Raw genomic sequence first — 18,366 nt, 5'->3', positions numbered from 1 at the left:
AAATTCAATTATTGTAAATCTCAAGAATATGAAATAATTACCCCATGCAGATATTGATGAAGCGTTGAGAATCCGCAGATAAAGGAGCTCCACCACAGAGCATAAATCTAATATCTCCTCCAAGTACAGAGCGTATTTTCTTAAAGATGATTAAATCCCACAGCATTTTTTCCAGTCCCCAAGCCCCAAACCAGCTTCCTTCTACAGATCTGTTAATCAAGCTTTATGGCTGAGATGGGAAGTTAGGAAGACTGAATTATTTGTAGAAAAAATTTTGTGATGCTATAGGCTCTAACCATGAAATGAACTTATAAAGAACTTACAAGACAAAGTCACAAAAAGTAAACTTGGATGCTCTCAAGCAGTCAGTTGGATGCACAATATCAAGCCTCACAATATAATTCAAGATATATATATGTATATATACATGTATATAAGAGGCATTTACAAGAATTTGAACCTCACACCACTCACACAAGCAGTCACTTACAACTTGAGTTAGCCTCAAGTGGCATATATATATATATATAAGGAATAGTTTGCCCTTAGTCCCAGATAGGGGTTAGCCAAGGTAGAAACATCACAGTAAAAACAAAGCAAGTTTTCTCATTTTAGAAAGAATAGGAAATTAAGTGCCAAGGATTACACTGCATATGTAAATTGCTAAAAAAACGTATGTACTAGTTTATGGGATATATTTTTTTATCCAACAGTTGGTAAAGAGGAAGTAAAGGGAAAAGCAGACATAAAGAGTAAAATGGGCAGTTTGGTTGGAGAGAAAAGAGTGAAAGAGCAAGAAAAGTGAGACCTGCAATTTTTCTTTCTCCAGAAATCCAGAAAAGGGGTGAGAACTTTTTGAAACAAGTGTAATACAATATTTCTATTTTGCCCTACATACTACAGTTACCCACATACCCCTCTATTACCTATATTCTATTATTTTACCACTTTACCCCTCATTCTAGTTGCTTCTTAGGATGCAGTTTTATACATAAACCATTTAATGAAATGACTAGTGAACAATATAAGAACTCCCCACATGATTTCTATATACTCAACAGAATAAAATTCTACACACTTCCGTCAAAAAGTGTATTTTAGTAACAATGCATGCACAACATTTCTAGTCCCTTGATATGAAGAACCATATCTCATATCATATCTATACATGTATAGTGTATGTGAGAAAAGAGACATATTCTCTGTTTTTGTTTCCAATGCATTAAGCTCTGTTAAAAGGGACTTTGGAAGAGCTACTAAGTTTTGTTTCCAATGCATTAAGCTCTGTTAAAAGAGCATTGAAGCTCCAATCAGGTTCAGGGTCGGCAGCAATTCCCTCAACAGTTTGGGGACAACGAAGTTCCAACTTAACAGCTCCCCTAAACAAATCCAAATTGATCCCACAGATCAGAAACAACCCATGATATCAACAGCCATTTGCTTATACGATTTAAAAATCATAATTTTCAGTCAAAAAGAAAAGTGTCAAATTCGTATCTCTATTCCTAGATGATAATCAAACTATGAATTCCAATAAAAAAAACTGCACTCTCTCTTTATAAATGTAATTGAATTACAGAAGAAAATTTAACCAAAATATGAACGATAGAAAGAATCAAGCTTGAAACTTACATTGCGTAAAACTTCAATTCGAAAAGCTTCGGTTCCCCTAAATAATAGGGTTTCCGCAATCCACTGTATAGTACCTCCCCTCGTTCGTGGCTCAAAACGCAATCACCAACACCAAGTTAGGGTTTTTGGTTTTTGACCGTTGGCAGCAATACCACACTGGACGAAAGAGGTTGTTCAGTGATGGCCAAGCAAGCTGTTTTAGTCCCTTCTTGGATTAAAAAGAAAAGAGAGAGAGTACTCACCATGAGACAAGAGCAAAAGCTGGGCCTAGCCTCGCACTGAGAGAGAGCCTCCTCTGCTGGCTTGCGGACGATTTCGTCGCCACTCAATGAATCGGTCAAGAACGAGTATATCGCTGGGAGGTCTGATTTCGATAGCGTCATTACAAGCGAGCTTTCGAATCAGTGATTATCTGATATTAAATTGCAATCTTAAATTAAAAAAATACCTCACATAGACAAACGAGGTTAGAGTGCTCTTGCCTGGGTTTTTGCTTCCAGCAGGAGAAATGCCGTGAAGGAGAAGGAGCAGCAAGACTTGCATGAGGGAGAAGGGGGAGACTGAGCAGCAAAAATCGCGTGAGGGAGAAGGAGCATCAAGAATCGTACAGATCGTGGTGATCCAGCGGCTGAATGGATTAGAGACATAGTGTGAGAGAGAGTGAGAGAAGGAAAGATAGTGGAGTCTGAAAGAGAGGGGCAGAGGAGGCAAATGGGTTAGACAAAATTTTCATTAGGCGCTTCTTTCTTTTTTAATTGGCGCCTAAATTGGCTGTGAAAAAAAATTAAACGTGTATTAATATTGTTTTTTAATAAGTGCTATTTTTTACTGTAATATATACTCAAAATTGTTGTAGTGATTGTTGATTAGTTCTAGTTGGTTTGTTCCAAACCTTTTAAGGTTGTGATTGGTTTGTAATCCATTCACTTGTACGTTTTAGACAGCTTGGTTATGTCCAAACCGTCCCAACTGGCACATTTGGTTATCTCCAAATCCTTGCATGCATTTCGTGTATGTTATTTTATTTTTCATGCTAATGGTATATATACCAATGATGCCCCCTTAATATCCTATGAGTGTGACCATAGGTTATTAAATTAAGAGAAATTGCAAAAATAAAGAGAAATATAACATATTGAACGAAATAGATCTTTATTTGATGGAATTCAAAAGTAGACAAAATAGTACTAATAAACAATCATGGTTACAGGCAACATCCTTCCTATACTATTGGTAGTAAGGTCTTAGGTGTTCGCCATTCCATGCTCGCGGTACCAGGCTCCCATCCAATCTCGCTAGCTTGTAAACACTGGGCCGGATGAATGATTCTATCTGGTATGGTCCTTCCCAATTTGGCCCGAGCACACCAGCTGCTGGATCTCGTGTTGCCAAAAATACGCGTCTTAACACCAGATCTCCCACACCGAACTTTCAGTCTCGAACCCTCTTGTTGAAGTACCTGGTAGCTCGTTGCTGGTAGGCAGCATTCCTCAACTGAGCTTCGTTTCTTCTTTCTTCAATCAAGTCTAAGGTTTCTTCGAGCTGAGTGTGGTTCGAGTTTTGGTCATAAATGTGAGTTCCTATTGTTGGAATTTCGACCTCGATAGGCAACATAGCTTCGCAACCGTATGCTAGAGAGAATGGAGTATGTCTCGTTGATGTTCGAGCTATAGTCCTATATCCCCATAGGACTTGGGGAAATTCTTCAGGCCATCGTCCCTTTGCCTCCTCCAACTTTTTCTTTAGTGAACTCTTGAGAGTTTTGTTTACAGCTTCAACCTGGCCATTCGCCTGAGGATGAGCAACTGACGAAAAACTCTTTAGTATTCCATTCTTCTCGCAAAAGTTGGTAAACAAGTCGCTATCGAACTGGGTTCCGTTGTCGGATACAATTTTCCTCGGCATCCCATATCGGCATACGATGTTTTTTACCACGAAGTCGAGGACCTTTTTGGAAGTTATTGTTGCTAACGGTTCAACCTCTGTCCACTTTGTGAAGTAATCTACGGCAACTACAGCATACTTCACACCGCCCTTGCCAGTTGGGAGAGAGCCTATGAGATCGATTCCCCATACCGCGAATGGCCATGGGGAAGTCAACATGGTCAGCTCGGATGGTGGAGCTCGAGGAATCGTGGCGAATCTCTGGCATTTATCGCATTTCTTTACGTACTCGAAAGAATCTGATTTAATGGTAGGCCAGAAATATCCTTGGCGTATGATTTTCTTGGACAGTCTATGCCCCTCGGTATGGTCTCCACAGAACCCTTCATGAATTTCTTCAATGATCTTCTTGGCTTCGGGTGGAGTTACGCACCGAAGTAATGGCATGGAATACCCCCTTCTATACAGCTTTCCGTCCAAAATGGTGTAACGGGGAAGTTGATACATTAACTTTCGAGCCTGGTTCCGATCTTTTGGAAGGACTCCGGTCTCGAGATATTCAACTATCGGGGTCATCCAGGTAGGCTCGGACTTAATCATACACACATCTTCTCCCTCCAGCTCGTTAATGCTTGGTGCCGAGAGGTGTTCTATGGGCACAACATTTAGTTTATCATTCTCGGCAGAGGTAGCGAGCTGAGCTAAGGCATCTGCATTTGAGTTCTTCTCTCGGGGAACCTATTCGATTGCATAAAACTCAAAATGTTCCTATGCGGATTTTGCCTTCTCTAAGTAAGCTGCCATTTTCGTGCCATGAGCCTGGTATTCTCCCAAGATTTGATTAACCACAAGCTGGGAGTCTTTATAGCAATGTATTGCTTTAGCTTTGAGCTCTTTGGCTATACGAAGTCCCGCTAGTAAAGCCTCGTATTCGGCCTCATTATTCGACGCCTTGAAGTTAAATCTTAAGGCAGAATGATATCTGCTCCCTGCGGGGGTAATCAAAATGACCCCTGCCCCCGATCCATTTTCATTAGATGAGCCATCGACGTAAAGTTTCCACAGCTCGTGGGCCGGGGTTATAACTTCATCATTGGTCATGCCAGTACATTCCACTATAAATTCTGCCAATGCCTGTGCCCTAATGGTCGTCCTCGGGTGGTAGGTGATCTCGAATTGTCCGAGTTCAACCGCCCATTTAAGAAGTTGACCTGAAGCCTCTAGTTTAGACAAGACTTGCCTAAGTGGTTGATCAGTCAACACATGGATGGGGTGTGCCTGAAAATAGGGTCGAAGTTTACGAGATGAATGAATTAAGCTGAGAGCCAGCTTCTCCATCAAGGGGTATCTCGACTCTGCCCCCAGTAACCTTTTGTTGATGTAATAGATGGATCTCTGTACCTTCTCTTCTTCTCGCACGAGCACTGCACTTATTGCGTGTTCGGTGGTGGAAAGGTATAGGTACAGTACTTCTCTCGTAACATGTTTTGATAAGATGGGGGGTTCTGCGAGGTGCTTTTTAAGCTCCTGGAAGGCCAGCTCGCACTCCTTCGTCCATTCAAATTTCTTGCCTCCCCTCAAAAGGTTGAAAAACGGAAGACAACGGTCTGTAGATTTTGATATGAACCTACTTAGGGCCGCCATCCTGCCAGTCAAACTTTGGACATCCTTGTGTCTTTGAGGTGAGGGCATGTCAATCAGAGCCTGGATCTTGTCAGGGTTGGCTTCTATTCCATGAGCGTTCACAATAAAGCCCAGGAATTTTCCTGAAGATACACCGAAGGTGCACTTATGAGGATTTAGTTTCATGTTATACTTCCAGAGCACGCCAAAGCACTCTTCGAGGTCATCAACATGGTTATTGTTAAGTTGGGACTTGACAAGCATGTCGTCAACATAAACCTCCATGTTGTTCCCTATCTGTTCTGAAAACATCATATTTACGAGCCGCTGGTATGTGGCCCCAGCATTTTTGAGCCCGAATGGCATGACAGTATAGCAGTATAGCCCTTTATCCGTTATGAAGCTCGTATGTTCCTGGTCGAGGGCATGCATGGGAATCTGGTTATATCCAGAATAGGCATCCATGAACGACATCAGTCCATGCCCTCCCGTGGCATCCACGAGCTGGTCAATCCTGGATAAGGGAAAACAGTCCTTTGGGCAAGCTTTGTTGAGGTCTGAATAGTCAATACAGGTTCGCCACGTCCCATTAGGTTTTGGGACCAACACCGGATTGGCTACCCAATCAGGGTAAAAAGCATCCCTAATGAATCGGTTTACTTTTAACCTGTCGACCTCCTCCTTTAGTGCATTCTTTCTGTCGTCATCCAGCTGTCTTCGCTTTTGTTGCTTCGGAGGGAAGCTTTTGTCTATATTTAGCGCGTGGCTTGCTATGTTTGGACTTATTCCTACCATGTCCGAATGTGCCCATGCGAAGACATCCTGGTTTCTCTTCAAAAAAGCAAATTAGCTGCTATTTGGTCTCTTCCTGGAGGTGTTTTCCAACCATTATCTTTTTCGAGGGATCAGACTCCTCGAGCTGAATCTCTTCGAGCTCTTCTAAGGGTTCGAGGTCAGCTTTCTCCTCAACCCTTGGATTGATTTCTTCATCAATCTCTAAGACTGTCCCGTCTTTATTCTGAACAATGACGAGAGCTTGTGCGCTCGTCTGTTTCTTTCCTCTTAAGGAAATGTTGTAGCATTCCCTTCTAGCTAACTGATCTCCCTTCAACGTCCCGACGCCACTAGGGGTCGGGAACTTAACGGCCAGATGCCTCACGGGCAAGACTGCCCCCAGCCCAACCAGGGCGGGTCTCCCGAGCAGCACGTTGTAGGCCGAAGGTAGGTCTACTACCACGAACTCCATCATCTTGGTCGTTGAGACTGGGTAGTCTCCCAAGGTCACGGGGAGTTCGATGGACCCCATGCAGGCGATCCCTTCTCCTGAAAATCCGTATAGCGTAGTCGCACATGCTTTCAGGTCGCGAAGGGAGAGTCCCATCTTTTCAAGGGTTGCTTTATAGAGAATGTTAACTGAGCTCCCATTGTCTATGAGGACTCGGTGGACCCTTTTATTTGCCAGTTGGAGAGTGATGACCAGTGGATCATGGTGAGGAAAATGAACATGGGACGCGTCTTCCTCAGTGAAGGTTATTGGTTGGGATTCAATCTTTTGACTTTTTGGAGCTCTAGGTTCGGGTTCATAGGGAGACCCGTCCCCAGTCTTTAGCTCATTAACATATCTCTTTTGGGCATTTCTGCCCATGCCCGCGGGATGAGGCCCTCCCGAGATGGTTATCACGTCTTCTCCATCTATCGGCGGGGGCCTATCTTCTTCCCTAGCTCAGGAATTGTTGTTTTGTGTGGGCTGCAGCGCGGCTGCTATCTGGCTCGCAGTCACTTGATTAGTACTCTGGTTCTTGACATATTGCCTAAAATAACCTATCGAGATCAACCCTTCGATCTCATCTTTCAGCTGTCGACATTCATCAGTAGTATGCCCGGTGCTCTGTGAAACCGGCAATATTTGCTGGAGTCCCTCTTGGACTTCTAATTTCTCATTGGGTCTGGACGCCTGAAGGGGACCTGGTTTTCATTAGCCAGATATATGTTCTCTCGAGACTCGTTGAGCTCGGTGTACACTTTGTACACGGAGAAATATCTCTCCCCCTTCTTTTTCTTTCCTCCTTCGGCCTCGGGATTACTCCCTTCGTTCTTTTTTCTCTTGGAAGGGTTTTCCGCAGCAAGTTTTGAAGCCGGTGGGTCCGCCGAGGCAGAGGCAGAGTTCACGCTTATCGTTGTAGTTACGGGCTGGGAAGTCACATTAAGTGTCGACCTCGCTTCCTCTACATTGACAAACCTCTGTGCCCGTTTGTTAAACTCGGTTAGGGACCTCACCGGTTTCCTCTGCATGTCTTCCCAAAGAGTATTTCCTGGCATAACTCCAACTTGGACAACCATTAGGTGACCGCTGTCATCCACATTCCGAGCTCGGGCAACTTCCAAGTTAAACCTTGTAAGGTAACTTTTCAATGTCTCTCTTGGCTGCTGCCGAACGTTAGTCAGGGTTGACGCCTCAGGTCTAACCCCCATCATGACTCTGAACTGCTTCTTGAAGTCTTTAGACAGCTGATCCCAAGAAGTTATTGAGTGTCTTTTATATTTTTCGAACCAGCTTTTGGCTGGTCCTGTCAGTGATGCTGGAAATAACATGCATCTGAGCTCGTAACCCACGTTACTTGCTCTCATTATGGTATTGAATGTACTCAAATGGATGTACGGGTCGGACTTTCCCTCAAACGTTGGGACGTGAGGGATCCGAAATCCTTGGGGAAATGGAGTGTTGGAAATATGGGGAGCAAACGGTTCAAGCTCCTCATCGGAATCTTCATATCGATCCTGAACTTGCTCATTTTTCAAAAGCCTGAAGGCCTTTTCTAACTGATCAATTCTTTCCTAGACTGGGTCTGCGAGGGGTCTTGTCTGGAATTGGCTGTCGTCGATCACAATCCCAGGTTCACGCCTCCGCGGGGGATCTTTACGCCTATTTAAGCGATCCCTCAGGTCCGGGTTTATCGGGTTAACATCACTTCGACTTTGATTCAAGTGTTCCCGTAGGTCGGAGTGATTCCTGCGGCTTCCAGTATTCTTTTGACCTCGATCATGCATGCTGACCGATCTGGTATCTCCATAGTAATCACTAGTAAAACTTGTCGCATGATTATTTCGAGATGGGTCTTTTTCGTGCCGCCTCGTTTCTGCCGTGCGAGACCGAGACGTTTGACTTTTTTCAGATAGGGCGCCTCTCCGCTCCTAGAAAGCTTCCCTATTTCCTTGTCTCCTCCCCGCATGCCTTTCGTCCTGATCTCGAACTTGTTGAGCATTCCTGCGAGGAGGTGAAGGATATCTTATAGGCGATGGAGGGAATCGTATGGGTGACGGTGGCTGCCACCCATTTCGTGGTCTCGACGGTCCGGAGTTTGCCCGAGATGGGTTGGTTGCATTTTGTGCGTTCCCAGGGACTTGAGTCTGAGCCTCTGCAGGGGCTCGGTTGTTCTCAATTCCCGTAGGTACCTTCGCAGGTGGATTAACTGGGGCCCTAGTTCGGGTACTTCTCTGGGGTCTCGAGGGAGCGGATGGCTCTGCTGGTGCTGGAGGTTGTTCCGGCCTTCTTGTGGCAGCATTCTTTCGTGGATGCCCACGAGGCCTGCGGGGAGGAACATGCACGTCCCTCGGAGGGGGAGCTTGGTTTTCACGCGGAGGCGGGGGCTGAGCCGTCTGCGCCTCTGCGGCTATCCTTGCTAACTCCTCATTCCGCTTGTTGGCTTCTGCCACTGTTGTTTCAGCTGCCGGTTTTCAAGTTCCACAATGGGAACGTACCGCTCAGGATTGTAATACATATCCTCATCCCTTGGTGGTGCGGGTGGTCCCCGAGAATCGGAGGATTCGCTTCTATCTTCAACATCTGGGTTTACCATCAGCTGTTTCCTAGGGCGTCTCGGATAATTTTCTTCAGGAGCGTTCTGATCATTAGCGGCCATAACTTGTTCAAGGATTGAATGCTTAAGGCTCTCAATGAAAGCACCAAACTGTTGACACCGTTTTTCGTCAACAGTGAAATAAGAGCACGAAAACAATAATTGGTTATGGCCAAGAAAAATATGATCACACAAATGGGACTTTTTACGTAGTTCAGAAGTTAACTCTGCCTAGTCCACGAGTCTTTGTTATTAAAACTTAAGATGATTTCTGGAAATTCTTTAAGAATGAATTCTCCAGAGTTTCTCTCAAGATCACAAAAATTCGGTCCCTTTCAATGGTACATGACTTCTCTATTTATAGAGGAGATTTCATAATACTATCCCACATATTTCGAGAAGTTATTCTGTATACGTAAATAAAATTAAATGGTATTAAGGACCTGTAATCCTATATACAAGGAAACGTCCCCTGAAGATCAGGGGGCGTATAACTGAATAATAAATACCCCTTTGTTATAGGGGATTTCCAACAATCAATGTAGACCGCGTCTCTTCAAAATGGCTCACTAGGATATTCAAAGTTATCAACCTACATTGTCGGTGTTGTTCCCACCCGGGTCTTTTATTGACTTTCGAGCTGTGATATTTCCCGGAGATCATGCGACTTCGAGCTCATACTTATGTCAGGCTTGGAGCCCCTGATCCGAGGCCATCCGACAACAGACGTGTTTCGATGTCTGTCTTTCGAGCTTGTAATGGTTTCGAGGCTACCATCTTCGAGGCTGCCCGCTGCTTGTAGGTCCGGTGCCTAGGTTGCGGACACGTGTTCCAGACATTAAGAGCCCATTACTAACGAATCTAGCTTTCGAGATCACAATTCTTAAGGCTCGAAATCTGGGTGTAACAACCTTCAATGAAGAACAAACCCTAGGAACATAAAATCACAAGCTATGATTTTATGTGAAACACAAATGTTGCAAGGCTTGACACAAATGAAGATTTGTTGTCCAAAAATCTCTATTCCTAGCCTTCCCTATGAAGATGCTTGAAGCTACAACAATGGAATGAGATTGGGATTCACAAGCCTTGGATCTCTACACAAGCCAACCTTTCATGATGAAGATCTTGGAGAAAACTAGTAATCTTGGAGCTAGAGAGAGAGAGTTCTTCTTTAGAGAGAGAGAGAGAGAGGTGAGTGATCAAGTCACTAATTAACTCATTTGAACCCCTTAAATAGTATAGGACCCTCATTAGACTCAACCAATGAGATTAGAGCATTTAAATTTATGTTTTGGAGCTAAAACATGTAACTGTACGGACACTTCGTAACAGCCTAGGCGACGTATATTCGCTTCAAAAACAAAATAAGTCATTAACTAAAAAATTATTGGTATAAGATTTCTTTGTTTTTTAAAAAAAAAATAGAGAGAGAGAATATAACATTTGGTACCCTGTGTTTTTAATAATGCTCATCCGGTACCATGTAATTTGAAATTGTACATATTTTGTACCCTGAACTCAAATTTAAACAATACAATTTTATCAATTTGACCAAATCGCCCTCAATTATATGCAATTAAGTAATTAAATTTGAATTTGGAACTCATATAATTAAGGACAGTTTTGCCATATTGATAAAATTTAAGTCCAGTGTACCAAATAGGTACGATTTCAAATTACAGGGTACCAGATGAGTATTATTGAAAACATAGGGTACCAAGTATGTATTTCAATAAAACTCAGGGCACCAAATAAGTATTTACCAATTTTTTTTTAAGTGTTTCACATTCCTGGGTAACTGAAAACCACCTATCAAATGAGTTTCACTTGAACCCAGAATCAAGTAAAGTTAAAACTCCTATATACCAAACGACCCCTAAGTAGTGTAAGAATCGTTATTAGTGTAAACCAATGATATTAGAGCATTTTATAATTAGTTTTGGAGCCAAAACAATGTAACTGTGCGGACCCGGACGGACCGCCCATGTGAAGCATTGCATGTTGTGGTTTTTGTAGGCTAAGCGACGTGTCACCTCCAACAGGGGACGCAACACAGATGCCTATGTAATGTTGCCCCAAACATTGCTCCAAAATTCTAAATGCCTCCAAACTTTTTAGGTACTCTTATATATTTCAAATAAACACTTTGGTCCCAAAAATATAATTTTTAAATGCCTACACCAAAAGTCAATCTGCTCATGTTAACTCTAGTGAAATCATTATGATTTTTGCACATCTTTGTGTTTAACCAATTTCACTATATATTTAACCAATCTTAACATTTCACAACTAGAAATTTTTAGCTTTATTACTATTTCACAAACGTTTGGTAGTATTGCTATATAACAAATTGTGTACATAAATATAATCAAAAAATAAATTGGATTTACATTGTAATTTTTTTTTAATATATATTTATGTATATATATATATTATGGGAGAAGAACTTGTAGTTAGCTATATGATGCTAACTACAAAATACTTTTGTCCTGGAAGACAGTTTAAAATGCTTCTCACAATATGGATTGTTCTCATTTTTTGTCCTCCTCTTTTTCTTCAATCATCAAATAACATTTTTTGTGTGACTAGGTTCTCTTCCAGCACTCTTATTGAAGCTCCTCTTGCTTTTATGAATATTCTTCAATGGGGTCATCGCACTCTTGGCCCCTCACAAATTTATTTTAACTATGTTTCAAATTTAAATCTGTATTAATAGTTAAAAGATTTTAGCTAAAAAAATGGTGTCATATAGACATGACTTAATAATATTATATTTCACTTTTTAGAGTAGGTACAAGTTCGATACTCCTACCTACTATAAATATATAGGGAAATTATTTTAAGGGCTTCACTTTAAGTTTTATCGATGAGATTCTTAGTATTCTCGATCCACCAATAGTTTTCGGTGTGATTTTTTTTTATGACCGTATATATTATAACTATTTAGAGCATCCTGCAAATTTGTAGAAAATTCCGAATAGTTTACAGTACCGAAAACTAGGTTCAAACATGTTGTTTTGCGCGTGCAACAAACATGTTTGAACCTAGTTTTCGATACTGTAAATTATTCAGAATTTTTTTGAAAATTTGTAGGATGCTTTAAATACCTACAATATATACGGTCATAAAAAATAATCGCGCCGAAAACTATTTACGGGTCGAGAAATACTGAGAGTCCTACTAGTAGGGTTTAAAATGAAGCCTCTATAAAAGAATTGTCCTAAATATTGTAAAATTTATAAAGTGATAAATATTTATTGAGTATTGTTATTTGATATTTTAAGTTGTCCAACAATACATAAAATGACACTCATAATTAATTAACGATAGTTTATAATTCTTATATTTGATTATACCTATAGCAATATAAAAACTTTTTGTGTTGTTGCACACGAGTAGTGCTCATGATACCTAAGCCGACCAATTGGCCTCTAACTTAACACTTCTATAGTTTAATCAAGTCAATAATGCTTATGGTGGAAACGAAACGAAACGATCATAAGATAGGTAGAGTAGCATGTGGTGGCTAGTCAAAAATTGAAGCTTCTAAAAAAATTGTCAATTAACAAGCCAATCAGAATTCAACGTGCTTTCATTGAACTATCACTATGTCATGTCAAGAAATTACACAAATCAGATTTCAGTGGATGGTGATTTATTTTTCAAAGGCCGCCTATTCTATAGACTCCATGCTATACTCACTTTTATCAACAGAAGATCAATGGGTTTTTAATTTATGTGAATTTAAAATAGCTCTTTAATTTGGCTTTGTGTCCTGGATTTATCATATATATACCAATTTTGATTTGGTTTTGTTATGTTATAATAATAGTATTTATTTGTATCTAGGTTATTTGCTATATTTTACTACAAGTTATAAGAAAAGGGACTCTCATTCGGTTTTCTTCGGTTAGAAGAGTTTCTTAGTTTTTTCACATATCACTTATGTTAGTTTTTCATGTGGTCTATAAACCTTTTCATTGGACACAAGATGCGCAGACTGTTTTTTTTGGTGTCTTTTTTTTCTTCAAGCATTATTGTCTAAATTTTCAACAACAACTCGTTTCATACGAGTCACTTATATTCTGACCTTGTATGTCATTTGACTAGATAATAAACTTTTTAATTTGACATAATTCCGTCTCTTCATTGCATTTTTATTCATCTTAAGGTTGTTAAATCACTTTTTTTTTAAATAGTTCTTAAGTGAGAAAGCTGGTTAAAAAAAGTCATTTAATGGGAAAGCTTAGCCAAACTATAATTAAGCTCAACTTTTGTATATTTTGAAAATAATAATCCTAGAAACACTTACAAAGTGCACTTAATATTCACCCATTATAGTTAAGTATTATTTTTAACTACATAATTATTTTAAAAAATGTACTCCAATTTAAAAATAATATTAATAATATTTAAAATTAAATAATATTTTGTAAGCTAATCTCTTTTTTCATGTTATTTTACAAAAATGTTTCTGTCAATAAAATATTTGCCCCCGTAATTTGATAAGACTCAATAATTTATCAACAAAAAAAATATATAATTAATTTTGCCAAAAAATATATCAAAAGTTTTATATTTATTTATTTGCTAAGGAAAAGTTTTATATTTATTAATTACTTCTATAGTTATGGGATATTTTGGATGCAATTTGCAAATGTAGCCAAAATTTTATCTTTTGAAAAGACATCAAATACTACTGGTCACGCCTTTTAATTAAATTATATATCTGACAATTCACTATCGTTAGTCGTTTCTTTCTATTGTTAGTCTCCACTCCAAGTCAAGTCTTTTGCAAAAAAACAAAAAAAATTAAAAACAAAAATGAGAGAAAAACAAATGAAGTCAAGGTCGTCTTGGAATATTTTTGGGTTGGGAATATTTTTGCTAAGGAAAAGTTTTATATTTATTAATTACTTCTATAGTAATGGTATATTTTGGATGCAATTTGCAAATGTAGCCAAAATTTTATCTTTTGAAAAGACATCAAATACTACTGGTCACGCCTTTTAATTAAATTATATATCTGACAATTCACTATCGTTAGTCGTTTCTTTCTATTGTTAGTCTCCACTCCAAGTCAAGTCTTTTGCAAAAAAAACAAAAAAATTTAAAAACAAAAATGAGAGAAAAACAAATGAAGTCAAGGTCGTCTTGGAATATTTTTGGGTTGGGAATATGAAGCCACGGGCACTACAAGAACATGCTGACAAAGTAAAATGGTGCACAAATCGACCCAATAATTGGTGTGAAGTACTTGTATTTCATTGTATACCACAATATAGTAATTATAAAGTTATCATCATCATTGATTTTTCTTTAAAATCTTGTTTCACTTGTAGAAATTCTTCCTTAGCTTTCATTCTTCATTCAATCTTTCTCTTATCTTGGGCTCTCAACTTGTTTTTTTCAGATTTTTTCTTACAAGTAATGATATCAACGAATAAAACAACTTTTTTTATAAAAAAAAAATATTATTTCTTTAAATCCAGTATAGTGGTTTCTCAGACGTGTCCTCGTTGGATTTAAAAAAATTGAACAATAATAAATAAAAAAAACCAACATTAATAGCACAATAATTTGTGTTTAGCTAAAATAAAAGAATTAATTTAAGTTTTTCACACAAAAACAACTTGGGAATTTCGTTTTCTAACAACTTTAACTCAATATTTTGCTAATTCCACTTAAGATACTTTCAAATATATAGATTTATTTTCTAATATTAGGAAAGCACTGTAATAATATGGAAAAAATATGGCGAAAGTACTCGATGTTTAAAGTTTTTAGTACTCAGTATTTTTTTGGCAAAAATACTTTTGTGTATCTATTGGTACCTCTCTTAAATATTGGCTGGGTATACACGTGGCGTCAAACAATTGTTCCACTATATAATAATTTTAAAAAAATTAATTTTAACTGAATTTAAAATAAAAAAATAATTATAATTAATTTTAATCATTTAAAAAATCTTAAAATTAAATATAAATAACTTCATTCTCAAACTAAATATTAATAATGAATTTTAATGATTTGCCAAAAAAATAATGAATTTTAATGAAATTAAAAAAAAATTCTAAACTCATTTAAACTTTTGATTAAATCATATTGACAATTAAACTAAATTTGATTTAATTAAAATTAAAATACAATCTGATTTATTTATTTTTTCCAAAAAAAATTACCACAATCAAACATAATGAATCACTTTATCAAAACAAAAAAATTAAATCATACAAACCCACCACCGTGTTCATCACTGCAGCGGCTTCGACCAAAGCTCACCCTAACTTTTGCACAATAGCCAACTGAAAGCTCTGCCCAATCTCTCACCATCCTAACCACCGAAAGCTCCGCCGTGTTGCAAAGATTGACGTCGTCCCAGTTGGCGCCTTTCTTGATGCCGGCGTGGAGCAAATGTGGAGAACCACACCCACGGGATAACACAGTCCAACCATCCTCATGGCTCCTCCGTCGTAGCCCACCCAAATCTAGAGACCCATTCCTGATACCGGCGGTAGAGGTCTTGTTCCTCACTGTGGAACCCCAAAGCTTCATTATCAGAGAAGACGGAGGTAGAGGCCACACCTCCCCATCGCAACATGTCGTCACCGAGATTTGCCTTCAAGCAAACCCAGATCGCCTTGAACCATGCTCATGCCCATGCCCATATCCAGACGCTGCTTGTGACTAAGAAGAAGATGAGGAGGTATCGATCTAGATCTGGTTAAGGTTTTCTTGTTTTAATTTTTATTTTGTTTTTATAAATAATCTATTTTGATTTATTTTTAATAATCTATTTAGATTTGTTTTAGTTTAATTTTTTTAAATAATTAATTTTTAATTTTCAAATTTTATTTTTAAGATTTTATATTTTTAATTATTTTTTAAATTCAATTAAAATTAATTTCTTAAAAAAAATTATAAAGTGAACCAATTGTACGAGGCTACGGATATACCCGGTCAATATTTAACGGAGGTGTACCAACGGATCGTCGGATACATACAGAATTTGACATTGGCTATTATTGTCATAAAAATAAATTAGGTACTAAATAGCAAGAAACTTTAAACACTGTGTACTTTTGCCATATTTTTTCCTAATAATATTAAGGGACGAGTGATATTAAGGGACGAGTGATTTTTGCCACCCCAACGAATAATATCCAATATATTATTTTATGGTACTGTAATTTTTTTAAAAATAAATAACCTACAACAAAGTTAACAACTAGTAGTCAATTTATTTACACATTTTATTTCTACCTTCCTGTCTCACATTCATTAGATCTTTCACTGAACACGTCTAATGGTAAGTAACGGAGTTATGCAAAGAAATTGTTGAGACGTTTATAATTAATTGAGCTCTCAACTTTTGATTATTGTAATATTGATTAGTGCCCCCAAACTAATAATGTCAAATAGAAAGAGAAAGTATACCAATAAAAAGATTGATAGAGCTGTAAATACAGGTCGGATTTTCTAGCACGACACAAATTAAAAATTGGCACGGCATGACACGACAAGTCCGAAGGCACGACACGAAAGCACGAACAAACTAGCCTGAAAGCATGACCTGATAAAAAGTCTGATATTTTGACATTAATAATCATAATAAATTTTTATTTGTCAATTATTAATAAATTAAAATGATAATAGAATTCTTATTTTTCTCAATGTTTATATTTTTATAATTATATTAATTTATTTTAAGATTTGTAAGTTAAATCTTTTAGCATTTATTAGTAGGTATTAAAATTCTAATAATTATTTTTGATATAATTTTGTGCAAAATATTGTTAAAAAGTATATAAAAATATCTAAAATTATAACTTAAACAAATAAATGTATTTGGTTTGGTAGTAAGTTCATCAAAGGTTAAAGAGGATGTGGAGGGTTCAATTTTCCATCTTCATATTTTTTGGCAATAATAAAGTGGACTCAAATTTTGGTCTGAATAATGAAAGTGGGCCGGCCCAACATGGCACGACATAAGTCGGGCCCATAAGCTATGCTGGGCCTACTCTTTTAAAAATGAGCCGACTCGGCCTGACATAAATTAAATATAGACTGAGCCCGATCCAATCTGAATTTATCGGAGGCACAAAAATGTGGGCCGGTCGTATAGACGGGGATTGGCACCATTTTATATTAATTTGTATTAGTCAAGTCGTCTTCCTTTAGCAAAAACAAAAGTAGGGCCCACATTTACAGCTCATAGAGATGGGGATTGGCACCATTTTATATTAATTTGTATTAGTCAAGTCGTCTTCCTTTAGCAAAAACAAAAGTAGTTGATAAAAAAAATGTAACTCTTTCTTTCGCTTGTCTTGTCACTATTGGCAAGTCAAGTCGTCTTCTTTTAGCAAAAACAAAACCAATAAAGCATATTCAGGAAAAGTAATAATGATAAAAATGAAGAGAAGTCAACTTTGTCTTGGAATAATTTTGGGCTGGCAATGGGACACACCTTACAAGAACATCTTGACAAAGTTAAATAAAGGTTGATCGACATGGAAAAAGCATACAAACGTTAAACAATTTGAGTTTGTGCTTTCGGATTTATGGGATCGACTATGACAGAAACTCATGGTTAGAGGCAAAATACGACGTATCTATTGTTGATATGGTTTCTCAACGAATACGTACACGGATTTTTTCTTAACATTAAAGACTGAAATTTCAGCCTCTGGTATTTGAGAGATTATAAAAAATATATATATTGAACCTTGTAAGTAGGGGTGAGCATCTAAACCGCCAAACCGCGGTGACCGACCGCACCGCACCATACTACACCGCAAATCGCGGTGTCAAAAGTGTAATGGTTCGGTATGGTTTGTATTTTAGCTAAATCGCGCGGTGCGGTGCGGTGTGCGGTTTGGCGGTGTGAAATTTTGGTTTGCACCGCACCGCACCGCATACTTACAAATATATTAAAAAATAAATAAACTTTACATATATACCATTTTTTATAGTTACCCAATATGGGAGACTTGTATATTTTTTTTTTGTTACACTGAACTTAATTGATAACTTGGGATGTTGTTTAGAACTTATTAAGGATTTGTTATGAACTAAGGATCTAGTATTTTTTTAAAAATTTAAATTTTGTTATGACATATTTTTTAACACAAACCGTGGAAAACCGCCCAAACCACACCGCAAAAAATGGTTTGGTTTGGTCGGTTTGGTGCAACCAAATCACACCGCATGGTGTGTTCTAGTTACTAAACCGCACTTGTGGCGTGGTGTATTAAAAAGTGTTCAAACCGCCCAACCACACCGTGCTCAACCCTACTTGTAAGACGTCTAGAATTGGCTTTAAAATATGAAAACTAGTTGGATAAGAAGTTAAAACATTTTAAGAATA

The 18,366-nt window shown here is 38.1% G+C and overlaps 1 long non-coding RNA gene across 1 annotated transcript; it reads right to left on the bottom strand.

Annotated features, from left to right (window-relative positions):
- Nucleotides 1–550: 550 nt before the first annotated feature.
- On the bottom strand, nt 551–2,365 carry LOC133816046 (uncharacterized). The gene is made up of 4 exons (XR_009884979.1): nt 2,081–2,365; nt 1,875–1,987; nt 1,633–1,788; nt 551–1,379 (listed from the first exon to the last, which is right to left on the bottom strand). It is a non-coding gene; the product is annotated as an uncharacterized LOC133816046 (long non-coding RNA).
- Between the last annotated feature and the right edge of the window lie 16,001 nt (nt 2,366–18,366).

Source organism: Humulus lupulus, chromosome 2 (assembly GCF_963169125.1).
Source record: "Humulus lupulus chromosome 2, drHumLupu1.1, whole genome shotgun sequence".
NCBI lineage: Eukaryota > Viridiplantae > Streptophyta > Magnoliopsida > Rosales > Cannabaceae > Humulus > Humulus lupulus.
The sequence above is the reverse complement of the archived record's forward strand: the minus strand, read 5'-3'. Positions and strand labels throughout refer to the sequence as shown.